The following is a 21,126-nucleotide window of genomic DNA, read 5'->3' on the forward strand; positions in this document are numbered from 1 at the left end:
GCTATTAGAAACAATAAACCAATACAGTAAGGTTACAGGATACAAAATTAATATACAGAAGTCTATTGCTTTTTTATATGACAACAATTAAACCTCAGAAAAAGAACTCAAAACAATAATCTCTTTTACAGTAGCAACAACAACAAAAAAAACTTAGGAATAAACATAACAAAGAATGTAAAAGACCTATATACTGAAAACTACAAAGCATTATTAAAGGAAATTGAAAAAGATACAATGAAATGGAAAAATACTCTTTGTTTGTGGATAGGAAGAATAAATATAGTTAAAATGGCCATACTACCCAAAGCAATATACAAATTTAATGCAATTCCCATCAAAATTCCAATGTCATTTTTTAAAGAAATGGAACAAAAAATTATCAGGTTTATATGGATCCATAAAAAACCTTGAGTAACCAAAGTAATTCTAAGGAAAAAAAACAAAGCTGGAAGCAATACAATACCTGACTTCAAACTATATCACAGAGCCATGATAACTAAAACAGCATGGTATTGGCAGAAAAATAGACACACAGACCAATGGAACAGAATAGAGAGCCCAGAAATAAAACTACATATATATGGTCAAATCATCTTTGATAAAGGAACCAAAAGCAAACAATGAAGAAAAGAAAGCCTCTTCAATAATGGTGCTGGGAAAATTGGAAAACGACATGCAAAAGAATGAAACTTGACTACAGTTTATCCACTTGCACAAAAATTAATTCAAAATGGATCAAAGAACTAAACATAAGATCTGAAACAATAAATTACATAGAAGAAAACATAGGTACTAAACTCATGGACCTTGGCCATAAAGAGCATTTTATGAATTTGACTCCAAAGGCAAGGGAAGTGAAGGCAAAGATAAATGAATGGGACTACATCAGACTAAGAAGCTTCTGCACAGCAAAAGAAACTGTCAACAAAACAAATAGGCAACCAACTAAATGGGAGATGATATTTAAACAACAGCTCAGATAAGGGCCTAATATCCAAAATATATAAAGAACTCACAAAACTCAGCAACAAACAAAAAATCCAATAAAAAATGAAAAGAGGACACAAACAGACACTTCTCCCAGGAAGAAATACAAATGGCCAACAGATATATGAAAAAATGCTCATCTTCATTAGCTATTAGAGAAATGCAAATCAAAACTACAATGAGATACCACCTTACACCTGTTAGATTAGCTATTATCAACAAGACAGGTAATAAGTGCTGGAGAGGCTGTGGAGAAAAAGGAACCCTCATTCACTGTTGGTGGGAATGTAAATTAGTGCAAACATTATGGAAGAAAGTATGGTGGTTCCTCAAATAATTAAGAATAGAACTACCATACAACCCAGCAATTCCTCTAATGAGTATATACCACAAAAACTCAAAAACACTGGTACATAAAGACATATGCAGACCCATGTTCATTGCAGCATTGTTCCCAGTGGCCAAGACATGGAAACAACCAAAATGCCCTTCAATAGATGACTGGATAAAGAAGAAGTGGTACATATACACTATGGAATACTACTCGGCCATAAGAAATGATGACATAAGATCATTTACATCAACATGGATGGACCTTGATAACATTATACTGAGTGAAATAAGTAAATCAGAGAAAGCTAAGAACTGTATGATTCCATACATAGGTGGGGCACAAAGTTGAGACACATGGACATGGACAGGGGTACAGTGGTTACTAGGGAGAATGGTGGGATGGAGAAAGTGGGGGCTGGGGAAAAGGGGAGGGACTTAAAGAGAAACAAAATATAGGGTGACGGAAGATGATTTGAGTTTAGGTGATGAGTATACAACATAACTGACTGTCCAAACGATCTGGAGATGTTTTCTCTAAATCTATGTACACTGGTTGACCAATATCACCCTGTTAAATTTAATTGTCTAAATTTTAAAAAATTAAAAAAAAAAGAAAAGCAAATGACAAGTCAAAGTTATTCAATGATGCAAATTAGAAGTAAAACTAACTTTTATTTCATTGGTGAAAATACACTATACCAAAGGCTAAAAGTTCTGGAATCAGCACAGTCCCTGATTCCTTAATTTTTGTGAGCAGTGTATTTTTATTTCAAGCCCAAATGATCAGATATTCTTCTCCATGATTTGGCTGCCGACAAAATTCTACATTATACTTATATTCAATGATGGTTTCACCTCTTCCTTTACATTCTTTCTCAGAACCTTTGTCCTTGCCCTCCTCACCTCATCATAGGCGCGCTTGTATCTTTTGTTCTGCCTGTGAACATTACTGTTTCCATTATTCCTTCTCCTGGCATTCTGTCAATTAGAATTTACCTTTGCTGGATTCATTGAATTGATTACTTACAGTGGGGAGAATTGGATACTCCTAGCCTGATGGGTTACCTTTCATGTCTGCCTTTGTATCCTGTGACTTTGGAGGAAATGTCTCCCCTGTAAGAACGGGTGGAATTTCATGGCACTGTGACAAGTTGGAGGTAAAGCCATTCCATTGCCTTTACATAACTGCAGCATAAGGCTTAGCACCTTCACCTTACATTTGGGGCCAGCCCTCTATGTGTGGTATTATTTTTGAATAGTAAGTTAAAGAACTATTACCTATAGATACATCAGATATAATATGCTTCATGAAAAGACTGATCACTAAGGCAAAGTTTTTTTTTTCAACTTCTTTTATCTAAGTCTGAATAACAACGCCAGAAAATAGCAGCTGATAGGATGCTGGGCTTTTAACTTACTTAGGCCAAGTTTAGGTGAAATCTCTCTATTTTAACTTTTTTTATTGAGTAAAAATGAACAATCTAGGTTTGATCCTCCTATGAAGAAAAAGAACATTACACTTTATTAATGTGGTTTTGATGAAATAGTCACCCAATATGGGGCCATTCAGTCTTTGTTTAGCTGTGAATAGAGAGCACCAACACGCCGGGTCTCTCTGAAATACATTTGTTCCTCTCTCAGTTTTCTTTTGCATTTATTATAATGGAGCCTTTGGCAGAGAAAAGAAGCATATGAACTACATAGATTAAAAGCTTTTAGGTGATCTGATGATTATAATAAAGGCTGGAAACAAAGTTTATGTAGAGGAGAAAATCTAATTGTAAATTCTCTCTTCCAGCAACATGTCAATGAGTTATTAAACTCAGTTTAAATCTGAAGACAAAGGTCTCTGAGCAACTGTACAGATGTTTAAGCTTATTTCTGTAACCCTTTCTGGAACCTGTATGTTTGCTGTATTGATCTTGCTATGCATGCCCTGGGAAGCTCATGCATATTGTTCAGACCCAACCTACCCATCGGTGATCTTCCAGTGCCTTGGGTTTTATTGTTTAATACTAAAATCAATTGCCCATACCAGCTTCTGTTATCCACCATTATGATACATATATACATACATACGTTCTCACAAGCGTACACACAGACTATATATTGCTGTTAATGAAGTTTTCATTTTGATAATTCACTTGGTTCTATTCTTTATCTACCACATCCTATAATAACCCGCACTTCATGGACTTTACTTCAGCCGAGAGAGCATACTACCTGAAATTGTGCACCGATCACTTCTGTAGTGCAAGAAACTATTACGTGCAATGGGGCGTATGTGAGGTCAGTTTCTCTCACTTATGCCGATAGTCACTTTCAGTTTGTGACTTTCTGGAGGACCTCTGCCCTAAGCAAGGTAGCTTAGGGATGGTTCCAGGGGCATTTGTGTACAAGGTGGGAGAGATACTTGAAATGTCACTGTTGTTTTCTCTTGGGAGGTGCCACCAGGGTCAAAAGCATTTCTTAATCAAACTTGTAACGCTAACAAGTAAGGAAAATAAAATGCCAAGTAACCTTTTCCCTTATTTTGTGGTTTCCTTATCCACTTTTCACAAGTGAGAGATTAGTTTCGAGTATGTGTATTCGTTGGCTACAAATTTTTTTCTGTATTCGGGAGCACCGTGCCGGATTCTGATGCTACCATATCATGTGGACCATATTCGCTGGTAATAAGCATCAGTTAGCAGCACACCTACGTTTTTTTAGTTCCAAGAAACAAGTTATAAATCTTCAAATCTCACTTAAATATGACTTTTTAGTTCCACAAATTTAGAATTAGATTTAACATGAAGTATAGTGACAAACAATTGTGTTCATCTAATTTTATTGACATTGGACCTACCTAGTGGCTTTTTTTTTCCATTATAGCTAACCAACAGAAGATCTGAAGCTTTACCCTTTTCATTCTCTGTAGCAACATTTCTCCAGGTGTCGGTCTTGAACTCTTGTATTGTAGCACCTGCTATGAGTGTGAAAAACCCACTTCCAGGACTGTATTCCATTCTCATTAAATCGGAATCTCAGCATGAGGCTGAAGAAACCTGTATTTTAACCTCCATCTCCTCTGTACTCCTCTTTCAGGATTATTTTGCTGAAATGACATTGCTAAAGCAGTTATCCAGACCTGCTAAAATGTCCTACTTTAGCTCATTTTCTTCTGAATGTCAGATGACTCCAACTATTAAATCATTTTTAGGATTTAGCAATGATCTCAATTGTGCCATTGCTCAGTGTGTCTATGTTGACCAGGATATCTCTGGCACCTTAGAAAGACCTTGGGAATTAAACCTAATCTTTCAAGGCCTGACCCTATCCCTTACTAGCCCAGTAAATGAACAAGCCAGATATTAAAACTACCCAAATCTCAGCTGCCTGATCTGAAAATAGGGTTCAGAATCATGCTTTCATTTCAAGAAGTTGTCCCATGGCATTTTTGATGTTGGGATATCTTTGAGGCCTCTTACATGCTATAGTAAAGAAAGCATATGGGGAAAAACAAGTGTTTTGTTCAACTTATTTTTTTTTCTTAAAATCTGTCATTTTCTAAAGTGGAAGCAAAGAACAAGAAACATTAAAAATTATGAGTATTATGCAAAGCTATTTAATGGAGGTTCTCCCTTTCACAATAAAGATGAACTTGCATACCCAGGTCCATAAAATAGCTCTGAATGTCTCTACAAGTGGCTCCTATTGTTAAAGGTGCAGCATGCAACAATTCTGCCTATTAGTCATAATCCGATTAACAGATGATGAAATTTCAATTTGTGGGCAAAATATGGGTGCAAATTGGCATGGTTACCTTAAGCTCTATATGCCCTTTTTAATTACAAAATACATGAGCACAGTCTGTTTATAAATATGATACAAGGTTGGGCAAAAATAGGTTTACAGTTATGAGTACACAGACAGTTTACTCTTGTATTATTTTCCATACAAACAACTGCAAATCTACTTTTGCCTAAGCCTGTATGTCAGGGTATTGTAATTTCAAGAAAAGTAAAAAAATATATATACAAGATTGAAATATGTCCATTTACAAATTATTTATGAGTTTATTCACTAATGGAATTTGATTTTTTTTCTTAACTGAGAACCCAAAACCATGCTTAAAGAATTGAGACTACTCTGTGGATTATTTTCTGTCAGTCTCTTTCTGGGTGAATAGGATGGATAGGAATTATTATTGCTAATTTCATGCTAAAGATGGCATAGTAGATACTCAATGAACATTTTGCCATTAAAGGATGTAATAATGTTTATCAATGACTAGAGAGAGAAATCTAGGGGTGACTCGTCAAGGAAACATGCCTTCTCTCTCTTGTTTATTTTTGTCTTCTTAAATATACAGAATAACAATATTGATGGTTTCTGAAGTTTAGTTTCATTCCAGGTAACAAAATAATCTCAACATAGTTCAAAGAGTTTTGAAACAGCTATACTTGCTTTTTTGTCAGTGTTAATTCATTGTGTCTTTGACTTGTTGTTAAAGGGTTGGAAGACCATGGGCAATAGAAGAAGACAGTTTTATCACTCACCTCCTGGTAAAAGCTCCCAGAAGCGAAGTATCTTTCCATCTGTGTCTCAGAGAAAGCAATTCTTGGCTGCAGCATAGGTGATCCACAAGAGAATCTGTGATATGTTGAAAAATGTGTTAGTATTTATACTAATGAATTCTGAGAATGCATTTCTTTTGAGATAAGGTTGCACAGTTTAATTTTTAGACTTTAAAAATATGGAACACTCCACAAATTTGCATGTCATCCTTGTGCAGGGGCCATTGCTAATCTTTGTATTATTCCAAGTTTAGTATATATGCTGCCGAAGTGAGCACAGGTTGTGCAGTTTTAAGGTTACCCATGACAACCTTGTTTTCACGTACTTTATGGTATGTTTTCTTAAGTAGAAAAGAAGATTATTAACTCATGCGAGCATTGGCCTTATCTTGTGTGAAGCTCTGCATTGAACATCTGAATATTCTGTTGCATGACAGAAAAAAAGATTGCAAATCACTTGCCTGCAAATTATATTTGTTTGCTTTCTGCAAAAGCAGAAGAGAAGTAGTTGAGTGACCAAACCTGGGTAATGTTCTTTTCTTAAGAAATTATACACTGTCCCTTACAAAGACATAAAAATCAAGCAGCTTTTGAGGTTACTATCTGTTTCCTTCTGGGATCCTAACTGATATATTGATACTGAAGGGAACTATTAGAATGATTTTTATAGACTTTTAGATATGACTAATTAGAACAAAAATATGATAATATACCAAGGGAGTAGCAACTGAAGTAAGCCATTACCATCCCTAAGTCCTGATGGAGAGAGGGAAAGAAGCTACCTACCAGGAGTCTTTAAAAAATGTTGAGCCATGAAAGAGAGATCATCCCCATAGGGCCAGTAAAACTGAGTGCAAATACCAAAAACTACAATCAGTGAAGGAGTAGAGGAAATAAACATAGCAAACTCAGCCGCCTCCTGCCTTCCAATTCCCAAGAGTGCCTCCCAGCAGCCACACTCAGCTGGAAGCCAGAGGACAAGGAAGCCTGAGGGACCCAGTATATAGAGCAGGGGTCTCAAACTCAACTCAGCATGTGGGCCGCAGAGCAAGATCACAGCCGTTCGGTGGGCCGCACTAGGTCTACAAAAGGCAACTGTTATGCAACACTTTTCTCACTGCAGTTGAAAACAAAAAAAAATCAGTACAACAAGCACAATCGTACATGCAGTTTACTCAGTGTCACAAAACGACCAGAAACTGTAGTTCGCATCACAACTGCTGTTAACTAAGCTAATATCTAGCTAGGATGCTAGAGAAATGAAAAATACAAGTAGGCCCCTAGGCTTACTTAATTTTATCCAAAATATTTTGAACTTCGTGGATTAGTCTGCAGGCCGCACAAAATTGTTCGGCAGGCCGCGAGTTTGAGACCCCTGATATAGAGGTCAGAATCCCAGGGCACTTAGCAGGCAAGGAAGGGCTCAGAGTGGGTCTGAGAAGAAAAGGATTAATCACTTTCTGAAATGTGAAGCGAAAATAAAATAAGCAAAATTTGATTCTTCCTCTTTCCTCCAGGTGACTTTGCCAACTACCAGTTTCAATCTCCTCAGAGAGAAGTGAGCAGAAACATCATGCTGAGAAAACCTAGAGCTAACATATTACTTACTTCAAAGGTATCTGTGACCTTCTTTTGATACTGATGACTCTTGGTAAGTGAAACTTTTACTTTGGAATTATAACTTTAATCAAGGAAGTCTAGACTAAGCCAGCTTTCTTATTTCCACATTAAAATCCAGATGGGAATAGTGCTTCCCTTTGATGGCTGGTCTGCCTCTGTTGGTGCTATGAAAGATAGTGAGAGCATCAAATGATATATTACTTTGACAAGTGTGATCCTCTATTTCAATGTGTGTTATGATTTCTGTTCCGAAAGACAAAGGAAGAAAAATTATTAAGCCATTAAAAAACCTTTTGAATATTCATAACAATATGCCTGTGCATGATTAGTTAGAACAGGAAGTCACTACCAGATAAATAAGTTGAAAATGAATAATTTTTCTTCTTTTAGCCTTATTTAGTCAGTTTCAAGGCAACTACTTACAGTTTATCTTCATTATTGCTAAATTATTTTTGCTTTAGAGTCTCTCCTAAAAAAGCGTGTAGACATGGGAAGTTGTCCACATCAAGATTAGTACTTGAAAAAAATAAAGTGGTTTATTTGTTATATATGATATTAATCAAGGATTAATGAAGGATAAAAGTACAGTTGGTTCAGTAAGTACTTGAGGATTTTTTAATCAGAAATGTGTCTGAGAAACACTTTAAAAGATATTATTTTAATGACAGATTTCCTAAATACAATAAAAGGAGGATATGCCTAAAAAATTTTGTTAGATTTTTATGGGTTTATAATAAAGACTTGGCCAAGGAAAGTTACAGATAAATTTTCCTGACTCTCATTGGAGATATCTGCAAAAAATATTTTAAAAAATGTACTTGACCAGCAAAGTAAAATACCAATGATATATATGGAAATTTTGATTACATATGTAATGTAGATATGAGTAGGACTACTTAGGTATGGGCAAAAAGAATAAAGTGAAGATTTGGTGGTAATAAATTAACACTGAAAATACTGGTGTACTAATTATTTTATATATCTATATTTAGCATATATGATTTAAAAGTTTTTTTGGAAAAATTATCACTTTTCCTCAAAAATTTAATATTCAAATATATTTTATTAACAATGTTTTTTGTATATCTCATTAGCCTGTGTCCCCTTGGTTATAATAATACTCAGTATGTATGATGAATCATAGAATACACTTTAAAATATTAGAATGAACATTTTATATAGATATATACTTATATAAAGTTATATATAGTTAGATATTAATACTAAAAATATAAAAGGCTGTCAATTAAAGTTGAATGATTTCATGAATATGATATACCAGGTTCTGATACAAAACAAAAGGAGATGCTGTATACCATTCATGACTTTTTCTTATAGAGAACTTGGTAGTACTGGAGGCATTTATAACTGAAAAACATCCTCTCAGAGTATAGTTTCCATTTGGGAAAAAATGAAAACTTGGTAAAATTTATGTTACTTCTCTGTGAGAAACATATTAGGCTACCAATAACAACCAAAACTTATATTACCACATTTTAAACAACTAGGGGGATTACTTATATTAGTCAATAGTCTGAAAAATCAAGACATCTCTGTTTCCCCTTCACTATTCTTTTTTTTTTAATTTTTATTTATTTATTCATTTTATGGAGGAGAGGGAGAGACAGAGAGAGAGAGAGAGAGAGAGAGGAGAGACAGAGAGAGAGAAGGGGGGAGGAGCTGGAAGCATCAACTCCCATATGTGCCTTGACTAGGCAAGCCCAGGGTTTCGAACAGGCGACCTCAGCATTTCCAGGTTGACGGTTTATCCACTGTGCCCCCACAGGTCAGGCTCCCCTTCACTATTCTTGAAGAGGTGATATGCTGCCTCATATCATAAGAAAGCCACTGTAGTGCTTGCTCCCATGCATGTGTTTAAGTTAGGAGTATGGGGAAAAAGAGTGCCCGTACCCTTTAATCAGGAGCAAAAAAGTTTTCTTGTAGATCTCTACATCAAATTTTGCTTAGTTAACATTGAATATAATTGGACAATTGGATTAATTGGGCATGTTTTAAATGAGGAGAATCTGGAAATACTAAAAAAATATTGAAGATTGGTATAATGGGTTAGGTAGGGTGATCCATCCCTATGTTCTAAGTTTTTCATTATAGAGACTAATTGTTTCCCTATATCCATCCATGTCTTCCACTTTTTCTTTCCTAACAGAACCCTGAATTGGTTCAAAAGGCCAATGCTTAAGCTAAAACTACAAGAAATTACTGGGGATGATGTAGGCAGTGAATCAGTGTAATACAATAAAGCCACCACTGGGTTAGATGCCAAGACACCTGGATTCTGGTCTCAACTATATCAATAAGTAACGTATTTAAGTCAGTCCTCATTGGACCTGTTAATCAATCCATGAAATTTAAAATGTTAGAAAAGATTAGTAGATTTCAAAGTATATTCAGCTCTGGAGTTCTGCAGAAATATTTAGTGTTCTCCATGGAAATACAATTAAAGGAAAAACTGGGGGAAAAAAGTGCTGTGGCCCACAGTTACAACTGATGAAAGTGTAATTGCTTTGGTTTAATTGTTAAGCTTTTATGAATGTTTCACTTATATTAAAAGTGTCCTATTGAAAAAAATTTTAAACACAGGGAAAAATGCTCTCTTAGATCTGTTCCATCTATGATATGCTTAATAGGCTGTATTCAAATATATAAATTAGAGAAAATTGAAACTATATAGCTCTCATCAAATGTAAAGCCTAACTCATTCTAATTTGTGTGACATAAAAACACCCCAGAAAACAATAGAACTGTATCATACACCATTAGGATACGAGTTCCCACTTGTTTTTAGAAACTTGCTGCTATGAATGAATCCCGAGGGGAGACAACTCAAACTCTTACAACTGTAATATAATTTACAATTAATTTTGACATCGACAGGAGAGTTAAGATGTTAGAAGCAAAATCCGAAGAAAACTTTGGAAAGCAACAATAGAAAAGAGAGAAATTACATACAAGGTAGACTTCATAAACTTATAGGCAGACTTTTAAATACAAGAGTTTCAGAAAAGAAAACAATGATATGATATATTTAAAATATAAAACACAAAACACCCTGTCAATCAAGAATTCTATGACTGACAAAGTTGTGTTGTCAAAATGTAGGCACAATATAGACTGTCTTGAGCACATAAAAGTGAGAGTGTCCATTACCACTAGACCTTCTTTTCAAGAAATGCTAAAGGGAACATTTTAAGTAAAAATAAATGATGCTAATTAACATTATGATAACATAAGAAGGTAGAATAATGGCAAATACATAGGTAAATATGTAATCAAAGTTAGATTCTGTAATATGGTAATAATGGTGCATAATTCACTTCCAATTCTCTTTTAAAAGGGAAAATATAATAAAAATAACCATAACTACAGTAATATGTTATTAGTTGCATAAATGTAAAGTTTTAGAATTCTATTAAGGTTAAGTTGTTATTTGTTTTAAATAAGGTGTGATAATTTTAAGATATTTTATGTAAGCCTATGGTAACCACAAGGGAAAAACCTGTTGTAGTTACACAAAAGAATATAATAAAGAAGTCAAAGCATACTAATATGAAAAGACATCAAAACATAAAAAGAACAGTAGGCTAAGAACAGTGAATCTACAAAGCAGCCAGAAAAATTAACAAAATGGGAATTCTTACCTGTCAATAATTAAACAAATTTATTAATTCTCTAATCAAAAGCTACAGAATGTCTGAATGGATTAAAATAACAAAGTTTCCACAATATGCTAACTACAAGGGACTCACTGTAGCCTTAAAGACATAATTAAAGTACAAGTAAAGGGACAGAAAAAGACATTTCAAACAAATAGAATCTAAAAAAAAAGCAAAGCTATCTATATTCATACCACATAAAATAGACTTTAGGCTTAAATTGTTTAAAATACAAAGGAGAGCATTATATAATATAAAGGATTTAATACATTGAGAAAATATAAAAATTATAAATATGCACCTGGCATTAAGGCATCCAGATATAGAAAATAAAAACTAACAGAGATAAAAGGAAAAAATCAACATCAATAAAACAATAGTTAGATATTTTAATACCTCAATCTCAACAATGACTGGATCTTCTACATGCAGGAAGTAAGGAAACAGAAAGTTTATACAACACTATAGATAAATGGGCACAAATATATAGAGAAAATTCTATTTGACAATTGCATAATCCACATTCTTCTCAAGTGCACATGAAACATTTTCTAGGAAACATCCTATTTTAGACCACAAAACAAATCTAAGCAAATTTCAGAACACTGAAATATTATCAAGTATTTTCTCTGACCATATGGTATAAATTAGGACTCAAACAGGAGAAAAATAGAAAATTCAAAAATAATGAAAATTTAACATCGCTCTCCTGAACAATAAATGGGTCAAAGAAGATATTTAAGGAGATATAAAAAATCATCTTGAGCCAAATAAAAATAGAACAACATGCTAAGATTTATGCAAAAAAATAGTTCTAAAAGGGATGTTTATAACAATAAATACCTACACTGAAAAAAAATCTCAAACAACCTTCAACTCTTAAGAAATTATATAAAGAAGAACAGTTGAGCCCAAATTTAACAGAGGAAGGATAATAAAACTTAGAGCAGAAATAAATAAAATAGAGAACAGGAAGACAATAGAATAAATTAACCCAATGAAGAGTTGGTTCTTGAAAAAGGTAAACAAAGTTGATAAATCTTTAACTAGAATAACCAAGGAAAAAACAGAAGAGCCATAAGAACAAATTTATAAATAAAAAAGGAGATACTACACTAATACCACAGAAGTACAAAGGATCCTAAGAGGCTATTGGGAAAAACCATATGCCAACACACTGGGGAATCTAAATAAATGGAAAAGTTCTTAGAAATATACAATCTACCAATACTTAATCAGGAGGGCATAGAGACTATGAACAGACCAATTACTAGTAAGTACACTGAATCAGTAATTTAAAAATCTTCCAATGAAGAAAATCTCAGGACCAGATGGTTTCAAAGGTAAATTTGACCAAACATTTAAAGAAAAAATAATACCAACCTTCTTAGAGTAGGAAACACTTCCAAAATCATTTAAAAATGCCAGGATTACCATGATACCAAAGCCAGAAAAAGACACTTCTAGAAAAGGAAAGTATAGGCCAATATTGCTGATAAATATAAATACAAAATTCTCGATCAAGCTCTAGCAAACTGAGTTAAGCAGTACATTAGAAAGATTATTCATCATGGCCAAGTGGGATTCATCCCTGAGATGCAAGAATGATTTAACATATGCAGACCAATCAGTGTGATTTATCACTGTAATGGAAAGATAAAAAGAAAAATATGTTCATATCAGCAGATGTAGAAAAAAAGCATTTGAGAAAGCTTGACATCTGTTTCTTATAAAAATTCTTAAATTGAGTATTGAAGGGACATATCTGAACATAATAAAGACCATACAGACAAGCCCACAGCTAATGTCTTACTCAGTATTGAAAGACTGGAAACTTTTCCTTGAAGAACAGAAACAAAACATGAGTGTTCACTCTTACCACTTCTATTTAACATAGTACTGAAGTCCTAACCAGAGCAACAAAATAAATAAAAGTCATCAGAATTTGAAAAATAGAGTAAAATTATCTTTATTTGTAAATAGAATGGTTTTACATATAGAATATTCTAAAGACTCCACATACAAAATAAGTACAACCTGTTAGATCTAATCGGCAAATTCACAAATTCAATAAAGTGGCAGTATAGAGAAGTAACATACAAAAATCAGCAGTGTTCTTATCCAGTGACTTAATTACCTGAAAAATAAATAAAGAGATCTCATTTATTATAGTATCTAAAACAATAAATAATTAGGAATGCATTTAACCAAGGAGTTAAAAGAGCATTATCCTGAAAATTACAAGACATGGATGAAAGACATCTAAGACACAAATAAATGGAAAGGTATTTTGTGTTCATGGATTGAAGAAATGAATATTGTTAAGGTGTTCATACTATCAAAGAACATATGTAGATTCAATGCAATCCCTATCAAGATTCTAAAGACATTTTTACAGGAGTAGAAAAAAAATATCCAAGAGTTTATAAAGAATGACAAAAGACCCCAAATAGACAAAGTCATCTTGAGAAAGAGGAACAAAGTGGGAGGCTTTATATTTCCTGATTTCAAGCTCTATGATAAAGCCACACTAATCAAAGAAGTATTGTACTATTACAAAAACAGAGATTCTGACTAATGGAACAGAACTGAAAGCCCAGAAAAAAACATACTTGTATACTGTCAAATAACATTTAACAAAGGAGTCAAAAGACAATTCAACAAATGGTGCTGGAAAATTGAATAATCTTATGTAAAAAAAAAAAAATAGAATCCTATCTTTTACCTCTCACAAAATTAACTTAAAATGCATTAAGGACGCCTGACTAGGCAGTGGCGCAGTGGATAGAGCGTCGCACTAGGATGCAGAAGAACCCAGGTTCGAGACCCCGGCGTTGCCAGCTTGAGCGCGGGCTCATCTGGCTTGAGCAAAAAGCTCACTAGCATGGACCCAAGGTCACTGGCTCAAGCGGGGGTTACTCAGTCTGCTGAAGGCCCGCGGTCAAGGCACATATGAGAAAGCAATCAATGAACAACTACGGTGTCACAACAAAAAACTGATGATTGATGCTTCTCATCTCTCTCCGTTCCTGTCTGTCTGTTCCTATCTATCCCTCTATCTGACTCTCTCTCTGTCCCTGTAATAAATAAATAAATAAATAAATAAATAAATAAATAAATAAATAAATAAATAAAATGCATTAAAGACTTAAATGTAAGACCAGAAGCCATAAACTCCTAGAAGAATTCATAGGGGAAAAAAAGCTTTCACAGGAGTCTCAGCTTTTTTGTATATTACAACTAAAGCACAAGCAAGAAAATGAATAATACACATGTGCAACTACATCAAACTAAAAGCTTCTGCACAGCAAAAGAAATTCTCAACAAAATGAAAAGATGACTTATGCAATGGAAAAAATATTTTCACAATATATCTCAAAAATGATTAATATTCAAAATATGTAAAGAACTTATACAACTCAGTAGCAAAAAAGAACAAGCAATCCAATTAAAAACTGAGCAAAGTACCTGAATAGCTTTATTTATTCCCCAAAGAAGGTATCTGAATGCCCAAAAAGTACATGGGAAGGCCTGACCTGTGGTGGCGCAGTGGATAAAGCGTCGACCTGGAAATGCTGAGGTCGCCGGTTCGAAACCCTGGGCTTGCCTGGTCAAGGCACATATGGGAGTTGATGCTTCCAGCTCCTCCCCCGTTCTCTCTCTCTGTCTCTCCTCTCTCTCTCTCTCTCCCTCTCCTCTCTAAAAATAAATAAATAAATAAATAAATAAATAAGTACATGGAAAGTTGCTCAATGTGACTAATCATTAAGAAAATACAAATGGAAGGCACGAGATATCACATCCCACCTGTTGGAATGACTAGCATCATAAAGAGACAAGAAATGCTGACAAGGATGTGGAGAAAGGGGACCTTTGTGCTCTGTTGGTGGGACTGTAAACTGGTACAACCACTTATGGACAACAGTACGGAGTTTCCTCAAATATTAAAAATAGAACTACCGTATGTTCCAGTAATTTCACTTTTGGAAATATATCCAAAGAAAATGAGAACTTTGTGTTGAAGAGATATCTGTACCCTCATGCTCATAGCAGAATTATTCACAATAGCCAAGACATGGGTGGGGTGGAGCTAAGCTTCTATTAACAGACAAATTAGGAGAGAAGTTATGTCTTATCATTATGTATATTTTTCAGCCATAAAAGGGAAAAATTCTGCCATTTCTAGCAACATGAATAAAACTTGAGGGCATTATGCTCAATAAAATAAATCAGACAGAGAAGGACAACTATCATATGATTTTACTTATATGTAGAATCTAATGAATGAAATAAACTAACAAAATAGAAACAGAGTCTGGGATTAAGCAAAGAAAAAATACTCCTAAACACAGACAACAGTGTGGGACTGCAGTGGGGAAAGGGGTAGGGTGAAGGAGGGTAGACAGGGAGTGGACAGTGATGGAAGGAGGCTTAATTTGAGGTGATGAGCACCCAGTACAATATACAGACGATGTTCTATAGAACTGTGCACCTGAAAACTGTCCATTTTATTAACCAATGTTACCCCGATATATTCAATAAAAAATAATTTAAAAAAATAGGAACAGACTCATCAGAAGTGGATTTAACGGCAGGTGCACCAGGTGCGCGCCCTGGACCCCAACTTCTGAAGGGCCCCGCAAAACTCCACCTTTACACTTTTTTTTTCTAATGTAAGTGACCCAATATTTTCTTCTGTGCCCGGGGCCTCAAGTGACCTTAATCCGCCTCTGAGTCTCATAGATACTGAGATTAGCCTAACATCTGTCAGACAGAAAGGGTGTTGGGGGTTGTCTGAAACAGTAAAGGGATTAAGCAAAGAAAAAAATACCCTAGACACAGACAGCCCTGTAGAGGTTACAAATGGGAATGGGGGTTGGGGGGGAGAAGAGGGTAAAAGGGGGGATAAATGGTGATGGAAGGAGACTTGACTTGGGGTAGTAAACACACAATACAGTGTACAAATGATGTGTTATAGAATTGTATACCTGAAACCTATATAATTTTATTAATCAATGTCACTACAATAAATTCAATTTAGAAAAACTCATTGTAAAAGAGATTAGATTTGCAGTTACCAGAGGTAGGGGGTGGGGGGAAGAAAATTGGATGAGGGTGTCAAAAGTGTAAGCTCCCAGCTATAGAATACATAAGTACTGGGGGTATAATGTACAACGTGAGAACTATGGTTAACATTGCCATATGGCATATATAAAAAGTGTGAAGAGAGTATAGCCTGACAATTCTCATCACAAGGAAATATATATATTTTTTCCTTTTTCTTCTTTGTATGATATCTATAAGAAATGATGAATGTTAACTAAATTTATTATAGTAATCATTTTATAATATGTATAAGTCAGATTATTATGCTCTATATTTTAAACTTATACAGTGATGTATGTCAATTATTTCTCCATAAAACTGAAAGAAAAAAAATTAGGTGGAGGGATGGAGCAAAAAAAAAGGGGGAGGGGGAAAGAAACTCATAGACACAGACAACAGTGTGGTGATTGCCAGGCGGAAAGAGGTAGAGGAGGGGGTGGGGTCATAAATGGTGGTGAATGAAGACTTGGCTTGGCGGGGGTGGGGGTGAACACACAATACTGTGTATAGAGATGTGTTGTAGAATTGGGCACCTGAAACTTGACAATTATGTTAACCAATGCCACCCCAATAAAATAAAATTTAAATTAAAACTGTTGCACCATACTCAATATACTTTTAGCTTTTAACATCCCTATTTCTTGGGCACACAGTAAGTGCTCCTTGAAAAACAAAATTGTTGAATAAACCAATGAACTTTTACTCCTCTCTCTTTCTTGCACTTCCATTTTCCCATTCAATCAATTTCCAAGTGTTTTCAACTATCTTCACATCTTTTGAACTTTCTTTCTGTTTTCCTTGCCTAATCTTCATTGCCTTTATTATAATATCTTCCTATCTGATTTTATGGCCTTTGGTTCATCTGAAATACGCTACAACCGCAGCATAATTCTGGCCATGTTTTTCTCTAGGCTCAAAATTTTTCTTTGATCATCATTCTACTACCCATCTTCATGCCATGGACCCAATACACATTTCTAGGTTTCTACTTCCATTATTCAAATATTATTCTATATATTTGGAAAGATAGATAAATAGATAGATGAGATGATAGAATGAATTATTCCTTACCTTCCTTTTGACTTTGTTTGCAATTCTCGCTACTTTCTGTTATCTCATCTTCTCTCTACAAATCCAGATAATTTCTACTTTTAAAAGTCCAGTTAAAATGCTTTATGAACATTTTCCTGATCTAGAAAGTCAGAGGCAAATAACTCCCTTCTCCTCCAAAATTCAATGGCATGCTGAAATTATGCCAACACAACACATTATGGCTTATTCTTTTGATAATTATTTTATCTGTTCACTAAAAAAATTATTTATTGAGCACTTGCTATATGTCAGACAATACTACAGATATAAAGTTCATAAGCCAGTAAGAGAGACATTACAACTGTCAAGAGTTCTATGAAGAATAAAGACATGCAGAAACTAACAAGAAAACTGAAGAAATTATATCTACATTGAGACATGAAAGGTGAATATAAGTACTTCCCCTGATGGACTTGGAATTTTTGAAGGCAAAGACCTTCTATGCTTTGTCTTTTTGTTTCCTATAGCTGCTAGCTGTGCTTTTTACATGATCAATAAGAAGTATTTGTTAATAAAATAAAAACAGACTCATAGGTACAGAGAACAGACCGATGGTTGGCAGAGGGGAGGGGACTTGGGGACTGGGTTAAAAGTGTGAAGGAATTAAAAGTAGAGACTGGTACTTACAAATTAGTCAGTGGGGATGTAAAGTACAGCATAGAGAATATAGTAAATAATAGTGTGACAACTCTTTATGTTGTCATGTAGGTACTTGAAACACCAAGGGACGCCCTGGCCAGATAGCTCAGTTGGTTGGACATCATCCCAAAGTTCAGAGGTTTCTGGTTCAATTCCAGGTCAGGATACATACAGGAAAAGATGTTCCTGTCTCTCTCCTGCTCTATCCTTTCCTCTCTCTAAATATCAATAAAATAAACATTTTTAAAAAATACCAAGGGGACATCTTTAAAAGTATATGTTTGTCTAACCACTATGCTGCAAACCTGAAACTGATCCAAAATAATATGGAATGTAAACCATAAGTAAAGAAAGAAATTCAAATTTAAAAAGACATTTTTGTTGAATAGTGGCAACTAAATATTGGCCCAGTATATATCTTATCATTCTAAAGACTATTGTTTTGGATGAGCCCTACCAGAGGTGGCCCAAAATAAGGTTATGCCTGGCAGCCCATGCAACTAAGAGGTTCTGCCTACTATAGAAACAGCACCTGTTTCTAATTACATCGGCATATTCTTTGTAGTTGGTGAGGTTGATGGTGACCCACGCTGTGTTCTAGCAAATAATGTCATTTTAGCTGATACAGTTTAGATAAGATAAAATAACATAGGTGTCACCTTACATAATCAGGCTAAAGGATTTTTTTTCCCCCTAGAAACCTAGAGAGGCTGGTTTTTCAGTGCCCAAGACACAGACCCAAGCACATTCTTTCCAGTGAAATGAAATGTTCTCACAAAGAGGTACATTCCTGCTGTTCTCTAAACACCACAGTCTTGATTTTCACTGATCTCAGAGTGGTATTGTTTTGTTTAATAGAAGGCAGATATAATCAAGGTCTAAAATGCCATTACTTGACATCTATTACTTAGAGATGATTCATTCAAGTTAATTGTCATCCAGAGCAGAAGACTTAGCCATACAAGTGTCTAAATCCAAAAATGAAAACAAAAAAGTTTTTTTTCTACCTCAAATGTACACCTGTATCAATCACCAGTGACTGGCTGAAGTCCACTTTGGAAAAGGATTTTAAGTGTGTGCCAGACTTATCAAAAATGAGGGTCATTAATGCTCTCCTAGCTTTCAACTACTTTACCCTTGTTTTTATTTCACTCTAATCTAGACCGTCTTTTGCTAACTTTTCATTTTTCCAATATGTCATTCTAACATCTCAGCTCTAGCTTCAAATAATTGCATACTCAACACAGACCTTGAGTCATTCATCACTTTGCCTGTTTTTCTCCTTTCAATTCCCTTTCCACTTCATCTTCCAATTACTCCTGTGCACCCTCTCCCCCAAAACATACATACTGTCAAGAACCTGGCTTCACCTAACTGTAATTCCCTATGCATTGCTTCTCTGGGATGGGAGTAGAATTCTCATGACTTTCACAAAAGTTAAATATAAAGTTTAAATCAATGAACAGAGCGACGCCCCAGATGGGCAGAGCATCGTCCCCTGGTGGGTGTGCCGGGTGGATCCCGGTAGGGAGCTTGCAGGAGTCTGTCTGACTGCCTCCCCTTTCCAGCTTCAGAAAAATACAACAACAACAAAAAAGTACCATTCTAGACATCTCCTGGTTAAGTATTCACATAATATTGATATTCAAATGAGTAGTTTTATAGTGTTTAGCAGTAGTAATATAGGTGAGTCAATATGATATGAACTCAATTCAATTCACATCAATATTATAAATGAATCAAGAATATGTTCCTGGAGTTGGTATACTATTATGTGATGTTTCAAAGAGAGAAGGCTAAAGTAGGATTTTCCAAATTAGAAAATTCCCTAGATCACTTGGAGCTATTCCCCTAAACTATTCTGATTTAGGTATAGAGGACAAAGAATTAAGTATTGTGCATTTCTAATTAGTTATGCCTTGGATTTGAAGTGTGTTGTGATTTTGTCAGATCTATCTATTTGGGGCTCTTAGAGAGATTTTGGGGGCTGTGAGAGAGATGCTGTGTGTGTGTATGTGTGTACGTGTATGTGTGTGTGTGAGAGAGAGAGAGGTAGAGAGAGAGAGGAAAGGAGGGAGGGAGAGAGAAGAAGAGAGAAGAAGAGGGAGGGAAAGAGGGAGAGGAAGAGGGATAGAAAGGAAGAGAGAGATGCTGACCCAAAAGAAATTTAGTTAATCATATGCTATTTGTTGTGTCATTATTTTAAATTTTTTTTTTTAATAATAAAGCTTTTTCCAATTTTTCAGTCGTTTTTCTCAAGGCATTGGCTAATCTAGTATAATTCAACTTACTAGAACTTTTACATGATGCTATCCAGATTCCCTAGAACTTAAATGACTCAATCTTTTAATACATCACCATATTAATGTTCTTTTTTTTTTATTTTTTATTTTTTTTTGTATTTTTCTGAAGCTGGAAACGGGGAGAGACAGTCAGACAGACTCCCGCATATGCCCGACCGGGATCCACCCGGCACGCCCACCAGGGGGCGACACTCTGCCCACCAGGGGGCGAAGCTCTGCCCCTCCGGGGCGTCGCTCTGCCGCCACCAGAGCCACTCCAGCGCCTGGGACAGAGGCCAAGGAGCCATCCCCAGCGCCCGGGCCATCTTTGCTCCAATGGAGCCTTGGCTGCGGGAGGGGAAGAGAGAGACAGAGAGGAAGGAGGGGGGGTGGAGAAGCAAATGGGCGCCTCGCCTATGTGCCCTGGCCGGGAATCGAACCCGGGTCTCCCTCACGCCAGGCTGACGCTCCACTGCTGAGCCAACCGGCCAGGGCTCATATTAATGTTCTTAAGTTAATCCTCTAATTTTTATCACTTTTTATTTTCTCTATTAATAGAATTTTATATATTTCAACTTAAAGATAAATGAACATCTTAACTGGCTGTTTGGTATCTTAAAATTGTATTTTACGCCTAACCTATGGTGGCGCAGTGGATAAAGCATTGACTTGTAACACTGAGGTTGCCGGTTCGAAACCCTGGGCTTGCCTGGTCAAGACACATATGGGAGTTGATGCTTCCTGCTCCCTCCCCTTCTCCTCTTTCTCCTATATCTCTAAAACCAAATAAATAAAATCTAAAAAATAATTATATTTTAAAGAGACACATTC

The 21,126-nt window shown here is 35.3% G+C and overlaps 1 non-coding gene across 1 annotated transcript; it reads right to left on the bottom strand.

Annotated features, from left to right (window-relative positions):
* Window positions 1-6,055: 6,055 nt before the first annotated feature.
* On the bottom strand, window positions 6,056-6,160 carry LOC136385117 (U6 spliceosomal RNA). Its single transcript, XR_010747727.1, has one exon. It is a non-coding gene; the product is annotated as a U6 spliceosomal RNA (small nuclear RNA).
* Window positions 6,161-21,126: the final 14,966 nt, after the last annotated feature.

The sequence above is a fragment of the Saccopteryx leptura genome, chromosome 13, assembly GCF_036850995.1.
Source record: "Saccopteryx leptura isolate mSacLep1 chromosome 13, mSacLep1_pri_phased_curated, whole genome shotgun sequence".
Taxonomy (NCBI): Eukaryota; Metazoa; Chordata; class Mammalia; order Chiroptera; family Emballonuridae; genus Saccopteryx; species Saccopteryx leptura.